Source organism: Sander vitreus, chromosome 5, assembly GCF_031162955.1.
Source record: "Sander vitreus isolate 19-12246 chromosome 5, sanVit1, whole genome shotgun sequence".
NCBI lineage: Eukaryota > Metazoa > Chordata > Actinopteri > Perciformes > Percidae > Sander > Sander vitreus.
This window is the reverse complement of record NC_135859.1, coordinates 9,781,167-9,801,966: the sequence shown is the minus strand read 5'-3', so window position 1 is coordinate 9,801,966 and position 20,800 is coordinate 9,781,167. Positions and strand designations below refer to the sequence as shown.

Genomic DNA, 20,800 nt, shown 5'->3' with positions numbered 1-20,800 from the left:
GAATGGCAAACCCAGAGAAATCTGTTATTTATTATATATTATATATATATAGACACATCACGTTTCATTTAGTCGCCCGCCAGTGGTGTCATATAACCTTTCACCCTCTAGCTACTCATAACTTCCGTCAAAACACGGGCACCCAGATGCTACGTTCGAGAGTAATTGTAAATCATACGTCACAGAAAAAATACGGGTAACACTGCTTTTTTGCCAAAAGGCATCATTTTGTGATTAATTACATGCCACTTTCCAACACAGTAATACAGCAGAAACCTTATTTATTGACACATATCGATATTAATCCAGTTTAATGTTACTACATTGTATGTGCTGGTTGACAAGTAGCTAACGCTAATGCTAGCTAATGCTTGGTGGATAACATTATAGGGTTACAACATCGTTCAATACGCTCATAAAGTTATTAGTAATATGATTGTTTTGACCATGGATAAAAGCAGCACTGCGCTAACCCACGAATAAGTTCACTAGTAACGTTAACGTTAGCTGTATAGATAGACGATTAATCTAATGCTGATTTAGCCAGCTAGCACACCCTGCAATGCCTGCCTCACTCCACCGGCACAAAGAGACTTCATTCGGGATGATAGCTGACAACACAGCCGGGACATGTAGCAACAGCTAGTTACCATTAGCCCCAGCCGGTGCTTACGACGCTAACAGCAGTTTAATGAAGGGTCGGGAAACAGAGAATAGCAGACCCAGGCATCCTAGTCACAACATTGGCCATTCATAATGTTAGCTACTGGTGTTTGTACCGAAAATCTCCTCCCTGCCGAATTTCTCCCCCCTTCGCGTTTAGCTGTCTTTACAGTTAGCTAGCTAAATTAACCCGACAAAAGGTGGGTTAAGCACCAAAACGAATAGTTAAGATTACAGAAAAGTGAAGGGGGAGATCGGGCAGCTGGGAGATGTTCTCCTGCTGCTGACAACAGCAATTGAACATGCTCGCCGTCCTGGAGAATCCCCCTGGCTAATCATTAGCCAGCAGCTAAAACCTGCTAACGTTAGCCCTGGCTCACTAGCTAACTGGTCAGCTAGCTAGCTACCAATACAGATTGAATCAAGAAAAACGTAATTATGTTGGGGAAACTGCAGCTATTTTATTAGCATGACATATAATATACTAAATAAACGTAACGTGAATAAACTTGAATGGCTAAACTCGTCCCTGAACAGATGCATTCTAATCAACGATAGTGTTTAGCAATAAAAACTCCCATAATTCCATGCAACTTCCCAACGTCATCTAACGTCTCTCTTTACAATCCATTGTTTTGGTTGAGAGCCCCTAGCGGCAGAAAGTTACATATTGTATGTTTAAAGTTAGAATATGTACGATTTATTCAGACATAAAAGCTAATTACATCAGCATGTCAGTTGAACTGGACAGCGTAGATCTGGGGAGGGACAGCGAAGTGGCAGATCAAGAACTGGACCTGGACTGCGGAGAACCTGGAAGGGCCGGCGATGGTGTGGTAAGCTCCACCCTGGATCTTTAGGAGGTGCAGCCAAATCAATTATATTCCTCAAGCTCTGTAGGAGTCCTGGCACATCTAGACACAGTACATCAAAAACAAATAATTAGTTATTATCACTCTGCTTTAGGACAAAGTAGCCAACAATACAGTCAAAACAGCCTACAGTCATTTAGAAAAAAAAGTGTCTGACTGATATGAATCAATGATGCCTTGAAGAGCCATCTCCTTCAATTTAGCATGCTCTGCTTTCAGGTCCTTGATCTCCTGCTTTAATTCCACCACAGTCTTAATCAGATTGTTATGATTATCTGAAGAAGGCTGTGATTGACCATATTGCTTAAGGAACTCTTCTTATGGGAGCCTTTGACTTCTGGGTGTCAAGAGAAAGGAAAGTACAATCATTGAGATAGAAAACCAAAAGAAAAACACAGCTATTGCTGGAGTTGAGCAGCCATGCTGTACAAGAGAATCAATATCAAGAACCTATAAGCCTTACAGATTTTTTTCTAGCTAGATAGTAATGCATATCACACAGTAGTGCCAAACCCTTACACATTCTATGTGCATGGTACCACTAGAAAAATATGGTCATTGCATAGGAGCTTAAAGTAAATTGACGTCACGTTAACTTGCAATGACTGAGTCTCATCATCGGTTGATCCATCCGAATCGTCCCCATATTTTTGGGGGGGCACTGACGCCCTCTGTCAGCTCTACAGGTTCTTCTTCCTTCAGCAGTGAGTTCAGTTTACGGATTGTGTCAAAATGAGTAGCTAGAGAACAAAAGAAAAATACATAAACCAGAGTTACACTCAAACAGCTGATTACTCCAGATCACTCTTTCGTAACACTAAGACTATATATATATATATATATATATATACACACACTTAAAGTTGGTGATGTGTGCTCGTAAATACTCTTTATGCATTGCTCACATATGTAAGTCTTGAAGGCATAAGGTATACATGACACCTGACATAAACATACATATCCATTCAAAAAGGTTTGTTCCATCAATGTTAAGTGTCAAAGTGTTACTTTCAGAGGCTGACAAATGTCACTTGACAAACTAAGCACCAAAACGACCTAGCACTTATGTTTGATAGAGTACAATGGGTATGACTAAGGGATTAAGGGTGTCTTAATGGTGCTTATGCATTAACTTTGAGTCAAGTTAACTTGTGTAGATGGGTACATGGTTCTGAAACAACAATTGTTAGCTGGGAGTTTCACTCCCAGCTAACAATTTTCTAGCATTTGTAGTTGCAATATAAAGGACGAAATTGTGACAAAAACTGTTACAACAAAAGTATGAGCTCTGTTTATACGAGTACAGTTTAAATCAAGAGTTGACTTGTTTAAATGGGACTCATCTTACTACTTTAACAGTTGTATTGCATTGAACACATTCCACAAAGAACATTACAAACTATGGACACTAACACATTGAAGTAAATTAAAGAGGGGAAATCGGCACTTGAAGCCATAGTAACGTTAACTCACCACTAACGAAAATGACAGTGCCTCTGTAGTGAGGCCAACCTCCTCGTTGTTTCCTCCCCATGGCGCCATTCAATAACGGCTGAGTAGGTGGAAATGGGATTCTCATCCTGGTCCATCTTGGAATCATCATACCCCCTTATGGCATCAGTTTTTATGTCGCTGAGCTTCCCAAAATCCTCCCCTTCACTCCCACCCGCACAGCAAACTTCCTCTCCAAGTGTTCTGAAGTGATCAAATAAATAAAACCACTGCTTGGCTTGGCATTCACTAAATGACTGGAAGACAGAAAACGTTAACAGCTAGCTAACCTTAAACATCAGTTTTCTGACAAAACCCACTTCTACTATACATGGTATCTGCAAGTTTAGCTAGGCATATTAGATTTAAGACTAACGATACCCACTTTGGATAACTGATAGCTAGCTAGCTAAAAGTGACCGTTAGCTAAATTAGCTCACGTTAACTAGCTAAATGAACACTAAGTATAACGTTAAACAAGTTAACTTAACTTTAGCCAGACAGAAAATCAATTGTTACATTTAAATACATGTCAAATGTAAGCTAAAACATTTAAATGCATAAGTTAATTTACTTAATGTAATGCTACCTCTAGCTTCGCCAGACTGCATCGTAGCAGAATCCGTTGGCTGTTCATCTTGATTCAAATCCAAATATGACTTTTTTTCAACCTTCGATTTTTTCCCCCTTGATGTCCCATTCCGGGCTCCGTACAATCCTGAGTGAAGGTAGCTTGCTAATGTTTCCGGTAGCTTTCGAGCAGTAAAATTGTCAGTTCACAGTATGGTTCACAGCCAAGGGCATTAGCTATCTTCCCCAGCTACCTTACTAACAAGACAGTAATAACTCTGTCGAAAAGTAAACACAACGTTACTCCTAACATGAAAGAAAAAGATTGGTTGAGGGAAAATGTCCCTATATGTACTTTGACTTACATCTGTTTCCTAATGCAGCTTACAATTAACGTTACAGTGATTCGTTCCCAGTTAAAGTTACTGTTCCCTGATTCTTTAGAAAAATCAACAGAACGTTGACTGACATAAAAAAAAACAATGCGCAACAACAAGTAAGTGTAGCCCAGTTCTTGTCTTGACAGAGTTATGACAGTTATGATACTGTAACTAACTATTTTGCAGCTCATATCCGTTTGTGAATGCTCATGTGTGGCAGATGCTTGCTGCAGATAAGAGAGTCTATCCCTTTTTTCTGTGATGCAATTTTTTGTATGGACAAGGCTTCTAAAATGAAGTGAATACTTTTGATGCCTCAAATTCATATGCGATTGTTTTGCATTTTCGTGTTATTTATCCATAATGTGAAAAAATGAAAGGTCCGCAACACTGCTTTAAACTCCCATATTTAATATAAAGGCAACGTTTCGACCCTAGGGTCGAGACGTTGCCTTTATATTAAATAAAGCAGTGTTGCGGACAGCAGCATAAAATAAAGCAGTGTTGCGGACATTACATTTTTTCACTTTAGTATTTTTCATTTGTCCTGCACCTGCCAGAAGGTGGGATGTGCACACAATTACTTTTATAAATGTGTACCCATAATGTACCTGGTGTATAAAGACTTAAGGTAAAGGCCAATGTAACATCATGTTGAAACGATAAGTACAGCATTTACAGCAGCCACTGTTATAATTAAATAACCATTAGCCTAGTAAGTCCCTCTCAACCACTCACACTGAAGTTACAATATTGTAATAACTATTATCTCTCTGTCTCTACCCCATATCTCCCCCTCTTTCTCTTATTTTTTAATGAATAATTGACTTGTGTTCTCCAGGAAAGTGATGCAGATTCTTGCCAAAGAGATGAGCAGAGAGCAGAACCTTTGACATTAGCACAGGTGAGACAAAACTACAGTAGTATCTCTCTCTCTCTCTCTCTCTCTTTTGCTCTCTCAATTCAATTAAATATGCTTTATTGTCGTTTTAGTTCAAAAATGTTTTGAGCATATATCTAAAAAAAACATCATCATTAATATAAACAACAACAATGATTTAGTTTCTATATTAGTCTGAGTCTCCACTGGTTGTTCTCAGTTCATGGCATGAGGAGATGCACTTTGCTGCAATTAATTGGCATTTCTCCCAGTAAGTAGGGGACTTTCTGTGTGTCAAATGGGAAATGATTTTCTCATAAAGTTTTGTATTTAGGACATGAGGTGAGAAAGTGTAGCTCTGTCTCTACCTGTCCTCAGTCAAACTTGGGGCAGAGTCTCTCCTCTCTCTCTCTCTCTCTCTCTCTCTCTCTCTCTCTCTCTCGCTCTCTCTCTCTAAGGGTCTGTTGATTTGTTTCCTTTTCAGGAAAGTGATGAAGATCCTAGCCAAAGAGAAGAGCAGAACCTTTCACATTAGCACATGTGAGACAAAACTACAATATCTCTCTTTCTCTCTCTCTCTCTCTCTCCCTCTCTCTCTCTGAGTGACTGGCGGATTGAGTGTGGAGAGGGTGGATTGTGCTGATTTGTTTCAGCGTGTATGAGTTTATCTTACTCTTTTTTCTCTTTTTTTGTGTATGTGTTTCATTTCTTTTCATTAGGGACTGTTCGGTATTTATGGAATGGACCACTGGAGGAAAACCCAACTTTTTTATTCATGAAAAGAGCAACATTTCAAAGTGGCTTGTTTGGTGCATATTTATCCATGTAGCTCTCAGTCTCGGCCACCTAGCAGATGGGTCTGACCGCATACGTGGAGTTTGCTGGGGGGGCTCAAACGAGTAATTGTATTGTTTAAAAAATGAGTGAAATAATTACGACCAGATATTTTATAAATATCTTAAATAACAAAAAAAACAACTAAATAGTGGTAGGTAATACATCTGATTTCATATACTGCTTTAGTAAAAAAAATATTAAAAAGTTACTGTTGCACTAGTCTGGACATCTTGCCATGCCAACCTTGCAATAAAAGTTTCCTAAATGCCATGTATATAAATGTGATGTCAGCTTACTAATTGATTGTGGGTTTTGTGTAGATTTGGACTTGTATACGTTTATTCCACTTTGTTTAAACGGCGAAGTGGAGAGGCCTCGTTCACCTGTTTGGAGCTGGCTGGTGAATGTGACGCTCGTATAGGCCTTGCTGGATACACCGTGACTCTGTTTGTGGATCTACTGATCGCTGTGGATTACTTTTTTCCGTGTCATTGGATTACGGCAAAATACGGATCTTTTTTTTCAATGTGTCTTAACGTTTTATGGTGAATTTGGAGAGGCATCTCAACAGACTGTAGGTCGAACACTGATTGTTCACCGTTACATTTTAGTTGAATTTAAGCGTCTGTCTATTCCGTTCCAAAACAGCCGTGCCGCGATTGGATTTCATAAGGGCGAATTGTTAAATTGTTACAATGTAATTTAAAATCTGCTTTAAAAATAAACATATGTGTTTTGGAATATAATGTTCAGCTTCGGTACCTTTACCTATGTGCTAAAATATACAATGACGAAGCCTAGTGACAAGTCCATAGCAACCAGTGTTGAATTGTTATTTCCCATTGTCCCCTGCTGAATGGTCTCAATGTTTTATTGTTTTATTTCATGTGAATACTAGTTTACTAGAGGAGTAACTTAGTATGTGAAGTAATGCAGTAATGCATGAAGTGTGCATTTAGTTTTCATGCTTATTGTGTTTCCATAACAATGTTAGTGAGTAAATCTACTGAAATGGCCACCACACCATAACAGAGGAGTGTGATGTGTAGAATGAGAATGCAGAGGTTAACTCCTGTACGTCATGGCTGTAAAAGTCAAATTGCATCTGTACTTCTTTGCTAAGTGCAAACTTGCACGCAAGGGGAGGGTCATGCCTCTTTTTCAAATCATTTTGGAAGGTCATTGAAAAATTATTACTGATGAGGGGAGGGTCAAGTCTTTTTAGGTTAGAGGCCACAAAACTCAGTCCCTTAGTTAGTGGTGTGTTTAGAGTTTTGGTGTGTTGGTGGTGGTGTAACTGGTGGCATGTCTTTGTTTGGCACAATGCCAGTGGCAGAAGCCACTGCGGCTGATTTTGAGAAGTTGACTCGGCGTCATGCAATCAAACTCAACCCAGTTGTACAATGTTCTGTGGAGGAGGCAGGTTTAGCAGTGGGAGAGGAGGTTGGGTTCTGCAGCATTAAGTCTGCTTCCCGTATGAACCGAGCGATCGTTATCTTCCTGGACAGTAACGCTCAAGTAAGCAAGGTGGTGGGGAACAGTGTAGTGATCCAAGACACTTTCACTCCCGTTCTCCCGCTGGTTAGTCCGGCCATAAGGGTAACAATCTCAAATGCTCCTCCGTTCATTAAAAATGAAATGTTGGCAAAAGAGTTGTCCCGCTACGGACAACTCGTTTCTCGTGTGTTTTTCAAATGTTCTAATGAAAGATTTGTGCAATTGAGAAATATAATTTTCTCTTTCACTTATGTTGTTATAATAATAATAATAATAATAATAATAATAATAATAATAAATATATATATATATATATATATATATAAATAAATGTGCCAAAAATATATACAATCATATATATGAAAAAAAAACAAGAGCAGAGAGCAACAATAATATAAAATATTAAGAATAATATGCAAATAAAATATAGAATAAATATTCTAAATAGCACAAATCCTTCATCACACAAATTTAAAAACACACTAAAGAGAATCTAATTATTACACTATAGCACTAAGAACAGAAAACACAAACTAAAACTAAAACCTGACCTTTCTGGCCTTCCTTGATGCAAAAATCATCGTATGAAATCTGCTCCCCTATTGAATGATTGATACTGACGGAAAGGCCAGTGAGCCGTTCCTGGGACATGGTTGACCTCAGGTATGACTTGATCAACTTTAGCTTTGAAAAGCTCCTCTCTGCTTGAGCCACAGAGACTGGCAGAATAAGTGCAATCTTCAGAGCAGTCCAAAAGTTGGGGTAGATCTCCGATAGATCCTTATCATCACCCGTTCCCCCCCTTGTCCGGACCGTTCCATTTGGGAAACCAAGCAACATAGGCGCCGATTTGTTTTCCTCCGTGGGTGCTCACGGGCGCACGCCCTTTAAAAAAAAAAAGCAGTCAAAAAATGTTTTGCATTTCAGACGGCCGACACGAACACACACACCTATCAACTTGATCATAAAGCCGTAAAGTAGGCTCAACTCAGGATAGGTTTGGAGATGAAAAGTTTAACTGACACATAACCACGATCACCTTCATGGGTGCTCAGTAGTATTAGCGGAGCACCAACGGTATCGGTGCCTATGCCCAGCAACCCGTTCGACCCATGGATGTATTAAGAGAACTGGATACAGTGTTCGGCAGGAAGCCCCGTACATTCCAATGAGAGTGCTCAAAAGTGCATAAAGCAAACATGGAGCTCGGCTCTTCCGCATTGTTGGCCCATAACGCTGGTTGGCTCACGATGGGCATGCGCACTAGCAACAATTTGTTTGTGTTGTCGTAGCAACCGGTAGCAACATGCGCATTCATCATGAGCTTCTCTCTCGTGTCTCTTACATCCACGGTAAACGTAGCTAGCTGGCGAACTCATGAACTCGCCGTTTTCATTGTCTAAAATATTCACTAACGTTAAACACTGTGTTTTCGTTGTTCCCGATACATGCTTAGCTAATGTATTTAGACAACCAAGGAAATGTAATTATTATGTTGTGCTACTAGCTAGCTAGCTAGTAGGTTAGCCTGCAGTTTGGTGAACAGAGCTTCTCTTAATACATCCATGGCTTTATCTCTCATCCATGCTACAGGCTTTACAGCATACAGCCCTCGGATGTATCGTAAGATAAGTGTTAAACCCTAAACCCACATCGGCTCTTAGGGACATATAAGATATTACGTTAACGTTAGCTACCTAACTAGCTCCATTATTTAGCTTGACCTGCATTCTGCTTTTTTAGCTTTTGCAATAAACCACTAAACCAGGTCGAGTGATAGTGACACTGTATTTAAGTTACAAACAACATGTTCCTTATTTTAAAACGAATTATCTTAATTTAAGATTAATACTGAAACTTTCACTCATTGTTTTGTTAAATTGTAATAACTTTTCTCTTTTTTTCACAGACAACTCCAACCTTGGGAGTGCAGTTATCATCTATTCATCCATCACCTATCTTCCAGCTGCATGACATCAAGGAAAATATTTTATCTGGGATTCTTGTGTGCAATATACAATAACCTATACCTCAATGAGTTAAAATCCATGCATGTATTAAAACCTTCTGTTGAAAATGTATGCATAATGTGTAATAACAATTTCAACTGATGCTCTTGCAAGTTACATGTACTCCAACATTTTTGTTATTAAAAAGTTGACTTTTGTCTCAAACTTTTCATGGAAAAATCGGAAAGCACAAAAATAATGCTCAACAACACTGGTGTATATTTACATTTTAACACAATACAATTATTATTAAGAGAATTATTGATTCACAAAATAATGTAGTCCACCTGCAGGATTATTTAAAAAGAAATGCATTAAAAACATAATGTCGGACGAGGCGGCCTCTAGCTCACCCAGTGGGAGCGTTCGCCCCACGTTGGCTGAGTCCTGCAGCAGCATAGGGTTCAGGTCCGACCTGCTGCCCTTTGCTGCGTGTCATCCCCCATCTCTCTCCCCTTTCATATTGATCCACTTTCAAATAAAGCCCTAACAATAATCTTTTAAAAAAAAACATAATATAGGACAAACAAAATCTACATCCGACGTGGGGAAGAAAGACAAAATAAAAAATGCAAAACACGTGGGTGAGGCTGGGGAAGATGAGTGGAGGCAAGAGAGGAAAAGGCAGGGAGAAATAAAGGCAAGAGGGAGAGGAAGAACACAGAATGTGAGTGAACAGAATGATTAACAAATAAAAAATAAAAATAAATAAATAAATATATATATATATATACATAATCTAAAATTTAAAACATTTACATAAATAGGTGGAGACATATCCTTACACAAAGAGGGCTGCCCTGGATATTTAAGTTTTTATCGTAAAATGCAATCCTGTTGAGGCTACAATCTAGTATGGATTGTAGCTTCAAGGGACTGTACGATGGTTTAAAAAAAAATAATTTCCCAAATCTGTGAAATGAACTCCGTCTCTTATAAATATGCCAGGACAGTCAAACTTTATGCAAGGATGCCTTACACTGTCTCCACCCAATTCCATGACAAATTTGCCCATCTCTCTGTTCACCCACATTCTGGTCTTGTTGATCTTTCACGGATCTACTTTCCTCCAGTGACATCTCTCATTGATGGAAGAGAGAATGATCTTCATCTCAGGAAAGATGCCATGGAGGTGCAGCACGTCCTGCTTCATCACTGTGACAAGCTCCACACCTTTGATGTTGCCAAGGTCGTTGCTGCCACAGTGAATCAGCAGGACATCCAGGACTGTTCTTCCTCTCAAAGACTGATGAAAAAAGGGAAGAAGGTTCCTCCATCTCAGACCACCCCAGCCAAACCACCACACACGGCCATCTAGTCCCAGGTTCCTCCCTGTGGTCTGTCTGGCTCTCTCTTCCCCACGTCGGATGTAGCTATCTCCTATCAGCCACACTTTCAGACCTAGATATTATTAAATATATTGGATTATAAAAAATTTACTTTGTGCTCTTCTTTACACAAAAATGGTTTATTAAGCTCTCATATACATTTTATATTGTGTAAACGACTAGCATTACAGTGCTAAGTACTAAGTGATTTGTGTATCACCTTTATGAAAAGATTATGCAAATAGAATAAATAACAATGTTTGAATATAGCCACATTGGGGTTTGTCCTTTTGGGCTCAGTCCATCCAGGAGCGTCTTCCAACTCTAAATAAAGTAAGTAAAAAACATGTTTTATGTTCTCCCTACTTTAAAAACAAAGAAAATTATCAGCAAATTCATATTCAGTTGAGTTAACTAGCACTCAGAATACTTATGTATGTGTTTTCCTATAATACATATATCCTGCCAGGTCTATCAATTTGTGTATCATCTTCATGAAAGGATTATGGAAATACAATATATAAATGTTGTTCACCTTGTCCAAATACCGCCGGGACCCCAATGTTATCCTCAGTCCTATCTGCCATCTAAAGAAAGTAAAAACATTCATGTTCAATATCCAAAACACAATGTGTTTGTCTTCCTATCTACCAATGACAGAGAAAAGAGTGATTGAGAGCACATGGATGTAAAGTTAACGTTAAAGTACTATTTTCTTAAGTCCTACAAAAATTGCCCTAACTTGGCTAAGTTGAAAACAAAACATTCGCCCTTGCCTGTATGTACAATTTCTAACGTCAGATATTTGTTTAAAATGGAAAATACACGCAAAACGACTAACGTTAAAACAAAGGCCAACATTAGCTTTGCCACAAGAAATTGCTAAAATCTAATACTGTATACATATTTACTACAGCATTATGTAAACCAGGTGTAGCATGTTGACATACAGTACTCTGCTAAGTATTAGCTACATCCTATTTTTTTATAATCTTACCTTATTCAGCCAAAACCGATTTTTGTAGGTGTATTTTTGTAGTGTCGTCAACTCGTGTACAGTAAGCGAACGGTGTACAGTAGCGGGGGAGGGGGAGGAGGGGGATTTAAATACAGCGCGGGCCGATCGCTTATCCTTTCTTTCCAGCGTCTGTGGCGGTAAATCTTTTTCTTTGTCTTTACAGCCAGCAAGAAAATCAAAAATTCTTCAAAAGCGATCAGATGATAGATCCAAGGTTACTCTGTTCAGGTATGTTGAAATGATTTCAGTTGCAATATACAGTATTATATTTTCTATTATAGTTTTTTATTTATTTATGCTAATGCTAGCAAGCGTAATAACTAGCTTAAACTAATTAGCTTTACATTTGATAATATGTTATTGTTATATATTCATGGTGTGATCACATAATGGATAAGGATCACATTCTCTTAATATATCCAGGATCACATCTGTGTGTAACATTGATAAACAATTAGGAAAATAAGCGATTTTTACACTTTTTTTTAAATTAAAGTAACGTTAACGCTTCCATTTTTTTAATTTACTTTAACAGACTGCATTGTGACTAATTTAAGTAAGGTATAGATCATGCTTTCTAAAGGGATTTTCTGCAGTGAGTGCTTTTACTTCAACTGATTACACAAAATATTTTACAGTTTTCCTGTCCTTGATAAAAAAAAGGAGGCGTCAGTGGGTCAGAAACATTAACCGCAAAAATTGGAAGCCATCCCACCACACATATGCGCTCACCATTTCACAAAGGAGTGTTTCCTAACTGGCAGTGCGGGAAGGAAACTAAATTCAACTGCTGTGCCTACAATCTTCGACATCACCAATGACAACAGAACAGCTAAGCCACGGGTGGTAAGTATGCAGACACAGGAAAGTACTGTGTACTTAGATCACTCGTACATGGCTGGAAGTTTTACTTCTGCCTCTGGAGAAGTCACAACTTGTGAGTCAGAGATGGAAGTGACATTACCAGAGTCAGGAAATGTTGAAGATAGCATTACTCAGCCAAACACTGATGACCACAGTTATATCGGAGTACCTCCCAAAACATTGAAGCACCAAATCGGACATAAATTGACCACCTGCCGCAAAAAACTGAAATTGGAAAAACAGAAGACAAGACTTTTGCAAAGGAAGATTTCCAGTTTAACTGAGGTCATCAGTGTGCTGAAGCAGCAACTGCTAATATCAACAGGCTGTGCAGAGATGCTGGAAGCCTCCTTTAGTGGTGTGCCAAAAGTGCTACTCACACGAATCACACAAAAGAAGAAGGTTAAAGTGTCTGAGGAATTGCGTTCATTCGCCATGACTCTGCATTTTTATTCCGCTAAAGCTTATGCTTATGTTCGTGAATGCTTTGACCTTGTTCTGCCACATCCCAAAACCATACGGTCGTGGTACAGCAAAATCTCTGGATTCCCAAAACCAGCCTTTTCTGCCATCAAGTCTCGTGTAGAGGACAGAAAACGTGAGGGAAAAGAAACCTTGTGTGCCCTCATGATGGATGAAGTGGCCATACGAAAGCATGTGGAATATGCTGCTGGGAAATTCCATGGATACGTGGACCTAGGCTGTGGCATTGTCGATGACAGCCTACCACCAGCCAAAGATGCCTTGGTCCTCATGGTTGTTGCCATTGATGATTCCTGGAAAATCCCAGTAGCCTACTTCTTAATCGATGGATTGACTGGAGAAGAGCGTGCTAATATCATCAAGGATTGCCTTCTTCGACTCCATGACATCGGAGCACATGTGATGTCACTGACATGTGATGGTCCATCATTCCACTTTTCCATGTTGAGAGCCCTAGGAGCAAGCTTGGATGTGCATGACATGAAACCCTCATTTCCACATCCGGCAGATCCCTCAAAAATGGTCCATGCAGTACTTGATGTGTGCCACATGCTGAAACTGATCAGAAATACATTGGCTGACGGAAGTCATTTGCTAACTCCAACAGGAAAAATCAGTTGGAAATATCTCCAGGAGTTAAACAAACTTCAGGAGTCACAGGGACTGCGACTTGGAAACAAGTTGAAAATGGCCTACATATGGTGGGATAAACAGAAGATGAAGGTGAAGCTTGCAGCCCAGGTGTTCAGCAGCAGTGTGGCAGATGCTCGAGTATTGCAACACAGAGCTCCATCTGCCGCAGTTCAGAGGATGTGAAGAGATGGTGGACTTCCTGAGAACTATTGATGCTGCCTTCGATGTCCTCAACAGCAGGAATCCTCTAGGGAAAGGATACAAAGCACCGCTGAGGACATCTAACAAAGACCACGCTGAAGAAATCCTTCCGAAGGCACAAAAGTCTCTCCTGGAACTGAAAGATCAGACAGGCAAACCGCTGCATGCTGGGAAACAAAAAACTTGTGTAATTGGTTTCATTGCCAGTTGCATAAGTGTATGGAATGTTTTCCAGGAAGCTGTGTGTAGGCCAAATGCCCAATGCCGTTACCTCCTCACTTACAAGCTGAGTCAAGATCATCTTGAACTGTTCTTTTCCTCTGTCAGAGCACGTGGTGGATTTAACAACAACCCTACTGCAAGACAGTTCACAGCTGCATACAAGCGTCTTCTTGTGAAATTGCAAGTGAAGACTGGAACAGGCAATTGCATCCTCCGCGACAACACCACCATCTTGGAGGCCTCCCTTTGTTCTCCTGAAGACTCGTGGAGGTTTGCAAAAACCATCACCTGGGATAGTGGCTGTTTGTTCAGAGGCAGAGCGTTGCTTTCAACAGGTTTTGAGATCAACATCTGGCAAGCTCCCCCAGGGATATGGCTTAACATCAGCCATCACATATCAAGTTCTGGATTACAGTGCAGACAAGATGTTGTTCCCAGAGTTGCATGACCACATGTTTGAAACCACTGTTGAGGACAATCTACTGGTGAAAATGGCATCCTCTATATCAGGGGTGGGCAATTATTTTTTCCATGGGGCCACATGGGGCTGAACTCAATTCTGCATAATATTAATTGTATTTCTTTATAAAAAAGCAGTAAATAGCATTGTTTTGACAAGCTGGTAAGAGTATATGTTATAGTTAAGCAATGAAAAAGTGAGGTTGCCTTACAAAAAAATGTTAATTTATTAAATCAAATTTCCCAAAACAATGGTAAACAAAATGAACGTTTTTCACCATTTGTGACTCATATTAGTGAACATTTTCAGTCACATTCACTCAAACACATTTTGAGTTTCATTTACTGTTGGAAAGAGGTTCTTAGCATTCTAAAGACATCACAATATTGTCTTTGTACTCCAAATATTAAGCAAGATACATCATATTGAACTGTCACTAAACATCACTGAACTGTGATTTTGAGAAAAAGGCTTCCAAAGAAAGTGTCCCAGTTCACTGCTAGTTGGTGCCTTTACATGCCAACATTTGTAGTCTAACCACCTCATTTGGTGTTTTTAAGTTCTCTTTTCTTGTTCAGTGAGAGAAATCTAGTCTCTGCTGGGCTTTAACAAGTGCATCGAAGTCAGGTTGAATGTCTGAGGTGGAGATGCGAAGCACAGCTGACAGATGATCATCAGTGAGAGAGGATCTATACCTGGATTTCGTAAACTTCATCATTGAAAATGTTTGTTCACATATGTAGGTAGAGCCAAAGAGAACCAACATCTTCTGAGCATGTCTCCTCATGTTTGGAAAGTTCTCCTCCTTGAGAGAAGAGTAGAAATCCAGCAGAAATCCTGACTTAAAGTGTTCTGCCAGTACTGCATCAGACTGCAGGTCGATGAGTTCCAGTTTAACATCACTGGGTGCATTATCCACACTGCAGGTAAAGGGAGAGGAAATCAGGTGCATTTCATCCTCGATTTTTCTGAGATCTTCAAATCGCCTTGAAAACTCACCATGCAATGCTCCCAACATGGATGAGTATCTGCGGAGGTGATCAGCTGATGGTGTGACTTCTTTCAGGGTTTGCATGTGAGTGAGAGTGTTGCTCTCTAGTTGGCTTGAAAGAAACTGCATCTTTGTCATGAAAGCCTTCACCAGGCTGTGCATTTCATGAACAAAAAGGCCCTTGCCTTGCAGTTTGGTGTTCAGTTCATTCATCAGTGCAGTCACATCAACAGCAAATGCAAAATCTGCCATCTAGTCCTCATCTGAGAGCTCTGGGAAGTCTTTGCCTTTCTTCTCACAAAACTCTCGAATCTCTGCTTTCAGGTCCCAAACTCTTTTTAGCACTTTGCCCAGGCTGAGCCATCTGATAGCTGTGTGGTAGCCGATGTCACGATGCTCAGTCTCATGCTCCTCCAAAAGTGCGACAAACTGTCTGTGATTCAGTGCTCTTGCCCTGATGAAGTTTACTATTTTAGTAACAACATCAATAACATGGTCAATTTTTAGCACTGACTTGCACAACACATGTTGGTGTATAATACAATGCAAAAATACCAGTTTCTGATCCGCGTCGATTTCAGTCACTTTATCTTGCATACGTTTCAAAAGTCCGACATTTTTTCCGGTAAGATTTGGACAACCGTCCGTTGTGACACCTGCCAGTCTGTCCCATTTCAGTTCCAGCGTGTCCATGCACTCGTTTACCTCCGTGAACAGATCGCTCCCTGTCGTCGTCCCTTTCATCGACCGCATTGCTGCCAGCTCCTCCATAATCTTGAAGTCCGGTGTTATCCTGTGGACGAATACAAGTAACTGGGCTGTGTCGCGGACATCACAGCGCTCGTCCAAAGCCAAGGAGAAAAAGTCGAAACTTGCCACTTCACGTTGCAGCTGAAGCTCCAGATTCCCCGCAATGTCCTCGATCCTTCTAGTCACGGTTCGCGGGACTTGCTCAAATGCGGCTTTTTTTTCAGGGCATATTAGCGCTGCAGAGTCCACCAAGCACTCTTTGACAAACTCCCCCTCCGAGAACGGCTTACTGATTTTAGCGATTTTGTGGGATATCACAAAGCTGGTCTTGGTTGCTGCATCCCTGGATGTGTGAAGCTTGGTAAAAAAGCCTTGCTGCTTTTGCAGCTTAGCTAGCAAAGCTTCCGATGTCCGCGCCCTTTCAGCGTCAGTCAAGTTTTTATATTTCTCCGCGTGTTTCGTCTCGTAATGTGTAAAGTCAGTGTCAGTTTTGTGGTTTCTTTCTAAATGCAGTGGCTGACAGTTATAGTTGGTGCATGTAGTGTTCAACATACTGCTTGGAGTACGCTTAACGCGGCACAAGTCTGTAATGAACATGTACAATGCATCAGAAAAATGTCATCTGATTACAAATTCTTGTTTCAATTTTGCGCTAACTCACTGGAAGTGTATATAGTTAATAGTTTGGTCGGTGCTTTCTATTGCTTCGAACTATATGTTGTTGTTCAAAAGATAGCCTTTTTCACTTAAAAAACATCAAATAAAAAACGTAAAAAAACATTTTTTGTAACTGTTGTTTCTGTTTAGATATTAAATATATTCCTACATTGTTTGCACTCAGTTTACGTGTTTTAACTAAGCTCCTCATACGTTCAGCAAATTTTCATGATAAGGACAGATAAATTAATGTATGACTTAATGCCTAAATAAGAACACAAATAATGAATGTGCTACTACATGAACTATCAGGAATGTACAAGAACAAATAGTATCTATTTCAGTGTTAGGACCACTTTAATTGAAGGACCATACATGAAAAAGTCATAAAAAGTTGATAACAAACATTTGAAATTCAAAGGATACATATAAGCACTGCTTTGACTGGTCAGTATTTTGGCCTGTCCCTTTAACTGCAGACTTATCTATAAAACACTAACTCAGAATGAATTAATAACACCTTAGTTGTTGCATTTATTAATATATTGATTTTTGCATTAACTCATGCATGATATTAGTTATTGTACATTACTGGTAGTTCATTTACTATTAAATTAATTAATTCATGATTTCTCATGTATTTAGTATTGTTCTATGTATATATTCTATGTATATATGTATTGTCTTGTCTGAGTATGTACTGTAAGTGATTGGTCTCGTGTCCCCACTCGAGGCCTGCACCTTGACGTGGTGAGTGGGCTTTAAACTAAGACAGGCCTTTTTTATTTTAAATATGTTACCTAAGCTGTTCAACCAACCTCATGCTAACTACCCTGCAATTGTAGAATGAATCCGGTTAAAATGGTGAATTTATGAGTCTTTTGCAACATGTTTTCCAGTTTCAGCTGTTGGCATGCCGCGGTCCATTATCTGCTAGATGACTTCTCCCTCTCAGACAGCGATGTCCTTGTCCTGTCCAGAGTTCATATTACTTGCCTGACTCTTTATTTGATCCAAAGATGAGTAAAAACAATACTTTAAAATTGTAACTGTGCAAAAATTAAATTTGTTTTGTGATCAGTTTTCTGGTATATAAAATATTACACACTTTCATATAGCCTACTGTATGTAATATATAAACATTTGCTACTTATTACATATAAGTAGCAAATGTTTATGTTTACACGTTTTGCTATTTCTTAATAAACCCTTCTATCATTGTTGATTGTTGATGTTGTACCGTCCGTCTCATATTTCGATATGAAAGGAAATTAAATGCTTGTATTATTATCACCAGGAGGTGAAAATGAGTGCCACCATACATAACGTTTAACTTTATTACAGACAACAGGACATACATATTGTATATAGCCAGTCTTTGACATCAACAGTCAACGACAATGTTCATTATAATACTTCACTTTGCCATGTATTAATTAGTAATGCTTATCAAAATAAACAATGGATGTTTTGAGAAAACCAAGGCGATGTAATCACTATGTCTGTAACGTTATCTATGTAACGTGTACTGTTCTGCCATGCTAGCTACCGCTGATGTTAGCTAATAGCCGATAGCCCTGGCAGTTTTGGGAAACGCTAATGACGTTACATCCACGTAACAGGCTTTACAGCATACATACATCCATCCATCCATCCATCCATCCATCCATCCCTTGGATATATCATAAGATAATACCATGGATGTATTAATAGAACACATGGTGAATTACAGCCATTAGCTGCTGGAGCTACATCTATTACAGCTACAGGACTCAAAACAGTCATATGAGCATGCGCAGTGCAGGCGATGCGGGCGGGCGCAGTCTCGCGGCTCTGCTCGCGCCCATTATGCGCGTTCATCATGCCAAATTTAATAATTCTGGATTCGCTTCTAGTGAATGTTAAAAATGTGACGTTTTAAACAAGGACCCTTTAAGTTGATATACCCCGAAACAAATTATCCGCTGAAATACAGACGTTTCTTTCGCCATGCAAAGTCTATGTGAAAAGTCTTTCTGGGCCATGGGGTGCAGTACCACCCTTAGCCGCTAAGCCCATGGTGGCTTTTAGACTTGGGCTTTTTAGATCCTGGGGGCTTGGTTCGACCCAGAGGTGAACTGTCCCCCGCTCCCCCCTCCCCTTTCCCCTTCTCACACAGCTTCTCTGTGCAGTGTGCACACGGCACCTTAGCAAGCAGGGGCGCCAATTTGCCAATTCCCCACACGGTGAAATGATAAATACAGTAGAAAACCGCTTGAGGATTTTTTTTAAGGTGCTCATGCCGCCCCCCATGTGCAGCCCCTTAACCCCTCTGTGGGCCGGGCAGGCGACGGGTCAGCTGGGCTCCACCGACAGGGTAACTGGAGCAGAAGTCGGCCTGACCGCCGACAACAGACGGGGGGCAGGAGTCACCCGGACCGCCGACAAAACACGGGGGGCAGGAGTCGGCTGGACCGCCGACAAAAGCAAAGTCTCAGGGACACCGCAACCCGGCAAAGTCACTCGGGTGTCGGAGACCAAAAAAGTCGCTGGGGCGCCGGTCAGCCAAGACTCTGGGAGAGCGGTCAGCAACGACTCTGGTAGAGCGGTCAGCTCTGGAACTCTGGTCCGCTCTGGAAGTCTGGAACACTGGTCCACTCTGGCACTGGAAGAGTGGTCATCAGAGACTCTGGACGGCTGGAGGTCTGCGGAGGTTCTGGAAGGCTGCTCGGCTCGGAACTGCCGCACCCCTTGGGACCGCTGGACAACACGTGCTTCGGTCCACTGGAGAGCGGTTGAACCAGTGCATGGCGTCGGGGACCATGTCGACCGCGGCCTCCATAGTTCCCAGAAAATATGACCAGACGGGTCCCTTCAAAAGGACTGCTCAGGGGAGCTGCATGAAGGCGAACTGGACCGTAGATCACCAGCTAGTAATCTAGCGGCTTCGGCCTCCTCAGTCCGTCTAGCACATTTAGCTAGGTACTGGAACAAAGTCATATAAGTCTCTGGCTTTTCTCCAGGTAGAGAAACTTCCTGACTGGGAGAAGCAGGCAAAGGGGTAGGCAGGGTCAAAAACACAGAACCTGTAGCCACAATGCTAGCAGGCCTAGAAGCAGGCAGGCTAGTGGGTGCTAGCTGACTTGGAATCTGATGAGGAGCTGGTACGTGACTAAGTGAAGCATTGGTGGAGTTAACAGGCTTGACTGAACACAATCCTTTAGTAAGTGGAGGAGCTGGAGCAAAAATGAAGCTTGTAACCCAGTTAGGAATAGAGTCCTTTAACCAAGGTTTTTCCAAAACCTTCTTACGAGCCAATGCCAAAATTGCCTCCTTCTGGCAATCATCGTTAGCCTTCCTCCACCAGGCTTTGAGTTCCATAAGTTCACACAAAAGGTCATAAAGTTCATCAGAAATCATCTCTGCTGGGTCCATGTTTGGTGGGAGCATTCTGACAGAGACTGAGCTACGAGGCTTGGACCCAAATGCAGAGAGCAGGCAAAGAAATAGAGCTTGATAATTTATTAACAAAACAAAGTATAAACAAACAAAAAGTATCCTGGAAGCAGCAGGTAAAAACTACAACAAAAGTAATCCGGGCAGGAAACAAAACCACAGGGAACACGAGACAAAAATATAAAGACACGACAGAACAGAACAGAACAGAGCAGAGCAGAGCAGAGCAGAGCAGAGCAGAGCAGAGCAGAGCAGAGCAAGCCCGACCTTGAACCCTCCGAACAGCAACAGAAACATAATGCTCCCACACAAGACAAAGACAACACAGAGACTAAATACACAGGTTAACAAGGACTAACAAGAAACAGGTGACACAACAGGTGAAACAAATCAGGGCAGGGCAGAACAATCAAACAGGCGGGAAAACAAAAGACAGGAAGTAAACTAGACAGGACAAGGGAGACAAGACGGACTTCAAAATTAAACAGGAAACAGAACAGAACTAACAATCGTGACAAAATGTCTGTCTTTAAAACTGTGCATATATCATCAAATGTCA

General features: G+C 40.6%; 1 pseudogene; it reads right to left on the bottom strand.

The window, feature by feature from the left end:
• Positions 1-14,982: 14,982 nt before the first annotated feature.
• Positions 14,983-16,701, bottom strand: LOC144517539 (general transcription factor II-I repeat domain-containing protein 2-like; annotated as a pseudogene).
• Between the last annotated feature and the right edge of the window lie 4,099 nt (positions 16,702-20,800).